General features: G+C 36.2%; 1 pseudogene; it reads right to left on the bottom strand.

Annotated features, from left to right (window-relative positions):
- Positions 1-8,033, bottom strand: part of LOC101583006 — a 29,638-nt pseudogene that overhangs the window by 10,713 nt on the left and 10,892 nt on the right.

The following is an 8,033-nucleotide window of genomic DNA, read 5'->3' as shown; positions in this document are numbered from 1 at the left end:
CATTCTACTACGTTTCACAATGTACAGAGAATTAGGCAAATTATGTTTTGAGTAATTATTTCATAGAATGAATTTTGCAAAGCAAATGAATCCATTCTATTCTTTTATCGCACCATCTTTCTTTTATTTTTTCCACATTAATCCTTCCAACAAAATCATCTGAAATGGTTTCATATTGTCCTTAGATTGTCTAACTTTAGAAAGTTCTCCATCTGACTTCTTTTGACTTGGTTTTTCTTTAAGCTTTCATTTGACAAAACATAAATTGGGACTCTGATTATTTCATATATAAATTTTCTCTCAGCCTCTGACAGGTTCCTAAGCTAGGGATGTTATTATCAAAGACATTAGGAGCCATTTCTTCAAAATGTAATGATAGGAAATACACTGCTCCTATCTCATTATTCCTGTGGGAACTCAGGAGTCTAACTTCTGTAAAGGTCAAACAGAAAACACACATAGCTTAATCATATTAACCAGCATCCTCCCTGTTCATGTCAGGATTTTGTCCCAGTATTTAAAATCCCACTAATCCTTTAATCCTTTTTAACTTCATCACCATTGCTCGAAATCCTCCTGTATCTTGTTTCTATGTAAGGAGAACACCTCATGCTTACTCTCTCATTCCAAGTCTTGAACAAAGTCCTTTTCCTTTGAAATCTTGTTAAAATTTTCATTTGATAGTCTTCCTACATTTTCATAAAAAGATCACTATCTTTTCCTTGCATACTGATACACAGGTAAGCAAAGAACCTGAAGAACAAACTTTAAAAAACCTACTGCATTCAAAATCTAAATGTGTCCTATTTATTCTTGAAGGCTTTAAGTTTATTTGGCCAGATAAATGATGAATAATTTGTATCTTTGCCATAGCTGTCATGGCTATTTTTCTCTTTCATTTATATTTTTGACAGATTCACAAGAGTCTGTATGAATACACAGTTTGCCAATACATTTTTGTTCCTTCACAAGTAGCATGGTGCTGCCTTTCTCCTTCACTTAATTACTAAAGATCTCAAACATAGGTATCTACTCTGTTCACACAGAAACTACATGGACTGCATTTGGATGTGCCATACCCTTCTTTAAGAATATCATAGGAACAAAAAGATTTCATCTTCATTTAATAGATGGAAGCTTCATAAGAGATAACCTGAATAGATACGCAAAATAAAACCAAGGCTAGACTCATTTATTCTATTCTGGTTCTTCATGCAAAACAATTTTCTGTCTTCTCTGATAGAATCACTATTAAACACAGTGCTCCCTGCAGTGTGAAGTTTTTAAGGAAAAAGTATTAATACAGCACCAGCGGGACCCCTCTGGACAAAAACCCAGGCACACCGCATCAGTGAGACCCTCTGAGGTGCCCTCAGGATGCAAGCCCTGGCCCAAAGAATGTGTGGGAAAGCTTTGGGGTTCCCCTGTGCCACGGGGCCACAGGCGCAACAGAGGGGCACAACAGCTTCATTGTTGTGCCAGAGGGGCACAACAGGTTTGCTTCCAAGGGATGCAGCAGGAAGGAGCTGAGTACAACAGCTAGACACAAGCCAGGCACAACTGGATAAACTCAAACTTAATAGATCTGCACCTGAATTTCAGTAGGTATGAAGGTTATAACTACATCAAAGCTCTACACCAAAGGTCAGAGGTCACTGCTATAGGAAATGATACAGAGAAGGGGCAAAATGCAATCTCAGGCCTCGAGCCCACCCAGAAAAAAGGCAGAGGACACAAGCTCAGTTGAAACGCATGAATTAGTAGCGTCAGAAATAAAGAAAAAACAGTAGAAAGATATAGAGGAGCTCAGACCAGAATTAATTTCTGAAATAAAAAAAGAAATATCTGAATCAATAGCTTCTGAATTAAAGAATCAAATGCAGAACCATATGGAGGAAATCCAAATTGAAAAAAAAATTCTGCAGTAAAAGAATTAATAACTACTTCTATAGAAGACATTGAAAAAATAGAAGAAATTAGAAAAATGATGGATTCCTTGAATGATCTATACAGGAAAGAAATAGATGGCATGAAGCAGAGTCAAAGAGATATAGAGGAACTTAAAATATGAATAACAATCCTGCAAAACCTTTTGAGTGAAAGTGAAGATGGAGTTTCAGATATGGAAGACGCTGGTGCAGCTAGTACAAAGGTAAGAAAGATCTCTCAAAAACAACTAGGATGCAGGAAAAAATAATTCATCACTTGCAAGACGATGCAAAGATGAACAATGTGAGACTAATAGGCATCAATGAGAAAGAGTCAATACAAATGATGTAAAAAGAATATGGGCATAAGTAATAGCAGAAAATTTCCCAAATATGAGGAAACAATCTGACATTCTGGTAACTGAAGCAGGCAGAATGCCAAACAACTTCAACCCAATTAAAAACATACTGAGATATATAATAGTGAAGATCCCAGAAATTCAGCACAAGAATAATATAGTGAAAGCCACTAGAAAAAAGAAGCATATCACATTCAAGGAAAATTATGGTACTCTGAAAAAAAGAGATCATAGAGGATTTTAGAAAATGGAAAGATATTCCTTGCTCCTGGTTAACAAAAATTAACATTGTGAAGATGGTCATAATTCCAAAATTGTTGTACAGAATTAATGCAATCCCTATCAAACTACCACCACATACCTCCCAGACCTAGAGAAGTCATTCTTAAAATTTATTTGGAACCAGAAAAGACCTAGAATAGCAAATGCGATCCTAAACAACTAAAGCAGGAGGGATTACAATTACAATTATAATTCTTGACTTGGAATTATACTACAAAGCTAATGTGATAAAATCAGCATGGTACTGGCAACGAAATATACCTGAGGATCAATTAAATAGATTAGAACATGCAGAGGCCTCTACAAATACACTCAGCCAAAGGGGCTAAACAGGCTGGCGAGATGGCTCAGTGGTCTAAAGCACCTACTTGGAACGAGCTTGGGAAAGCACAGGGACCGCGGTTCAATCCCCCGGCACCATATGCCAGCCAGCCCCGCCCACTGGTGGGCTGAGCTGGCCACACACACACACACACACACCCCCACAAACACACACACACTAAATAAATAAATAAATAAATGTTTACAAAGGGGCTAAACACGCTTACTGGACAAAGGGGCAAAACACGCCTACTGGAAGAAAGATAGACTCTTTAACAAATGGTGCTGGAAAAACTGTCTCTCTACATGCCGAAAATTAAAACTTGAACCAGGTCTATCACCATGCTCTAAGCTAAAGTCAAAACTGATTAAAGATCTAAACATTAAGACAGAAACACTAAAGCTCCTGGAAGAAAAAGTAGGAGGAACTCTTGAAGATATAGGGATAGGCAATGTGTTTATGAACAAAAATCAAATTGCATGGTTAACACTTGAAAGAATTGACAACTGGGACCAACTCTTATTGAGAAGTTTTTACACATCAAAAGAAATTACCAACCAAGTGAAAAGACAACCCACAAATTTCAAAAAAATGTTAACTTATAGGCACACAGACAAAGGTCTGCTCTCTAGAATTTATAAAGCACTATCAACCATTAGGGCCCCAAAATTTAAAGACCCAGTCCAGAAATGGGCTTTCAAGATGAACAAACACTTCTCAGAGAACTAAATTTAAGAAGCAAGTAAATATATGAAAAACTGCTCCACATCGCTAGCCATCCGTGAAATGCAAATTAAAACAACACTGAGATACCAACTCACCCCAGAAAGAATGGCTACCATAAACAAAACAACCAATAACAAATGTTGAAGAAGCTTTGAGGAAAAAGGAACACTTCTCTACTGCTGGTGGGAATGCACACTGGTGCAACCATTATGGAAATCAGTGTGGAGACTCACTAAAAAACTAGGACTGGAAATCCCATTTAAACCAGCTATCCCCTTTCTAGGAATTTTCCCACAGGAACTGAAAATGTCATTTCATAGTGATATATATGTACCTGTGTTTATAGCAGCACAATTTGTGGTAGACAAATCTTGGAAATAACCAAGACGCATGTCACATGAGGAGTGGATGAAAAAGATGTGGTATTTTTGTACAATGCATTATTACTCAGCTCTAAAGAATGATAAACTTGAAGAATTTATATTTAAGTGGATGCCACTTGAAGATATACTCATAAGTGATATAAACCAGACCCACATGTGTAAATATTGTATAGTCTCCCTAGTATGAGAATTCAAAAGAAGAAATATAAATAGGTATAACACAATTAAAAGGAAAATGAGAACATGAGGACTAGACAATGAGTTGAGGGCCAGGAGAAAAGCTGGAAAACATGACAGGGGCAAAGCCATACATTTATACACATAAAGATGGTAAGACAATGATCCTAAGAAACATCAACAGGTTTTTGAAACTAGCAGTTCATTGTTAAGATTCTTGCCTTAACAACCACACATGTTGATACCTGTGAACCAAGAAACTGGCACTGAAGATAGCAGTGTGTAATACAAGGGTCACACTTGGAGTGCCTGTCATTCTGTTCTGCTAAATACACAGTGCTTCTCATGACATATCAATTATGCAATACTATCTCTCAAGTAAATATTTGTGTTTTAAAAAACAGAAAAGGGTATTAAATGAAAAAAATGGACAAGGAAAAAAAATGTCACAAGACTGTCCTGCTACCATGCTATATATGGTTAGATTTCTAAATTTCTTTATAAAAATATGTAGTTGTTTGTTCACATTTCTTAAATATTTTTAATTTTTTTCCTCCACATTCTGTAGGGACTTAAAGTTTAACATATCAATACTTGATATAAAATACCTGTTTCATGCTATTCCTAAGATGTTTGATATTCAGACAGATAGTGAGGTTAAGCCCAACAGCATATGTTGTAGGGTAATAATACATTTCTTTTCTGGAAGGTTAACAATCTATGATTGCAGACAAAAATTAAAGAAATAGAAGGGCTGCAAAGACAGCCAATATTTTGTCCCTAGCCTTTCAAGGTCAGTGAGGACTCAGGACGTATGAAAACCTATACTGGAACATCATGTAACTCAGTTGTGTCCCAAATTTTCTGATCAAGGAGATTATGGGTTCACAGAGCAACTGGTCGATGATGTAGAGTGTGCCTATGGAGAGTCACATGGAGAGAAAACCTTCTGTCAGGCTTTGACAGAGAGCAAATCTGTGAAGCAACAACCATGACTCATCCACATGGCTGACACTGACAGGATCTGCAAACTGCGGTACAGAGTTACTGGATAAATCCTGAGGGGACTTGATTGACCTTATCAGTTACAAAAGTTCTATTTCTTGTTATATAGGTCTTGCTTTATCTTGGTCTTAACCATCCAGCAGAAAAGTATAAATATAAAGTATAAAAAGTAAAGCCATATTAATATGTCAAGATGTGAAAGGTTCAAGTCAACAACTTCTGACATTGCCAGTCCTGTGAATAACCCACTACTATTATGGACTACTGGAATATATTGAATTATTTTGCTGAATTCACGCACCTGCAATGTTTAAATGCCAATGGAATAACCATCTTTAACAAAACTAAACAACAAAAAGGAATACAGAGGAGAACAATTTGGTATCTGTGTATTCAAAATAGTTAAGATAGATATACAACTACTTTCTCTTAATTCAATGAGAAGAAAGATTTGTACTAATAGCGTATGGACAGGATATCATGTCTGCATCTTGTACTATGAATAACCACTATGAAGATAACAATATGCAATGTATTAATTATTGAAACTGTCCTATTAATCAATTTTGCAACTGTCTCATTGCTATTTGTTTCTCAACAGAATTAATAAAAATAAAACTAAAAAACTGAATGTTGTAAATAACAATAAATTGTGTAATACTTTGAAAAACTTTAATACAATTTTTTTGTTGTTAATGTATTTGGTACAGGGTCAATACGGTCTCACCGCATAGATGGACTCATAGTGCTTCTCCTGTTCTCAGCCTCCCAGCACTGGGAATACAAGCGTGTGCCACCATACCGTTTTAGTTTCCATCTCAGGGCGCCCCCATGCTGGGGCCAGCACTGCTCTGCCTAAGCAGTGGCTTTAGTCCACTGAGATATCTGGCAGCTCCTTGTAATACAACTTTGTTTAGAAAAAATAGATTTATAAGATCATTATAATAATATGATATATAGATCATTAACAGATATATTTTTAAAATTCCAATGTGCAAACTTTAAAATATCAAAAGCCATGACACATTCAAAATGAATTAGTCATTTATTTAATGTTTAATTAAAGCTGATAATAACATAGTGGAAGAAAAATAATGCAAAATTGCCAGAAATCTGCAGAGTGCCTCTATTGTTTGTGCATTGTTTTAATTTATGAACAGAACAGAAGCAAACAAATGCAAATTTGGGCACCAGAACAACATACATCTATAGAAATACAAAATAAGTAAGTGAGCTCCCAAATAAACCAGGCTTGAAATGATTTTTATTATAAAAAACTTGTTAAGGAGATAATGATAAAAATTATTTTGTAGTTGAGTACCAAAGAGAGTAATTGACTTTATAAGATTAGAGTTTCTTCCCAACTTGTGTAAGACAAGAGCCTTGAACCTGCGGAGACCCTGTGCAGGCAGGTGACTCCAGAGGTTAGCAGGTAGAAACATACCAGTGCAATCTGAGAACTACAACAGCTGGTCAATGACTCCACCCCAAGAATCCCCTGGATAGTCCTCAGACATACACCGTGTTTAGGGAGGGGCCAAGAAGACACAGGCTTCAGGCCTCCCAGCGGCCAAGTGAGGCACAGCAATGGGAAACATGCAGGATTAGGGAGCTGAGGGAAGTCCAGCAAGAGACACCAGAGTGTTGTACGATGAACAGCTCAGGCCCCAACTACTCATCTGAAGCACAGGACCATTCTGAACTTCTATGGAGTTGAAAGCAGAAGAATCGGCTCCCCACCATATTCCTACTACAGGTTTGCTGGGATCATCTAGCATGGATCTGCTCTGTCTACCCACTTGTCTAACTTTGACACACTGAATTGGACACTACCATAATATTATAGACACTGGAAAAAAAAAACCGGCATTAAATCACAGAGAAATCTCTTTCTTTTCATTATTTTTTGTTTATTTTTCTTTGCTTTTTTGGTTTTATTTTATTTTATGTTTTTTGGCAGAACCAGGGATTGAACTCAGGCTCTAGTGCTTGCCAGGCAAGCACTTATTCTACTGAGGTATCTCACCAGCCCCTTTTATTTTTTCATGAGTGTAAACATTGTTTTTAGTTTTTTGTTTTGTTTATTATTTTTGTTTCTTCCTTCTTTCTTTCTCTCCTGTCTTCTTTACCAGTTTGCCAAAGTTGAGATAATATTACTTTGTCCTTCAGCCTTGATTCTCCTCTCTTCTTCTTTTATTTCCCCAAATTTTTGTCTTGTTCTTTAAAATATTCTCTCATGAAGTGAAAACCCCTTGAGAGGATATTTACTGTATATAATTATTTTATTTCTTTTACATTTTTATAACTATAAATTTTGTACCTATGGTTAAATGTAGCAAATTAATAATTGTCACAGTTTGTCATTTTCTAGACTGCTTCATGCTATTGTTGTTACTGATCATACTACATTTGTCATAGTTCTTGTGTTCAGCTGTTTTTCCTTGTATGCCATACAGAGATTGTCTAGGCATTTTAAACAATATCATATTGTAATAGTATGAACTTGGTGCTAGAAAAATGGGAAGCAAATTGCCACCAACAACAAATTAAAGAGGTAGGATCTTGGGACAGACTCAAAAGCCAAAAGTCTGTCAAATCAAGATGATATCTCTCAAAAGTAGTCATCTCCTAAGGAGGTCTCAAAACTAGTAGCAAAGCTACCTATGATAAACAATTTACAAGCATCAGTACAAAGAGCAAATTAAAGAACTAGTAATTAAGAAGACACAGGAACAAAATGCAATCCAGACCTCCAGCCCATTGAGGCAAATTCACAGGGCATTGCATTGGAAAAAAAAAATAAAAAACACACATTTAAACTTTCTGAAATGGTAGTAGTGAAGGAAATGTA

This window comes from Octodon degus, unplaced genomic scaffold, assembly GCF_000260255.1.
Source record: "Octodon degus isolate 3935 unplaced genomic scaffold, OctDeg1.0 scaffold00066, whole genome shotgun sequence".
NCBI lineage: Eukaryota > Metazoa > Chordata > Mammalia > Rodentia > Octodontidae > Octodon > Octodon degus.
This window is presented reverse-complemented; position numbering and strand designations above follow the sequence as displayed.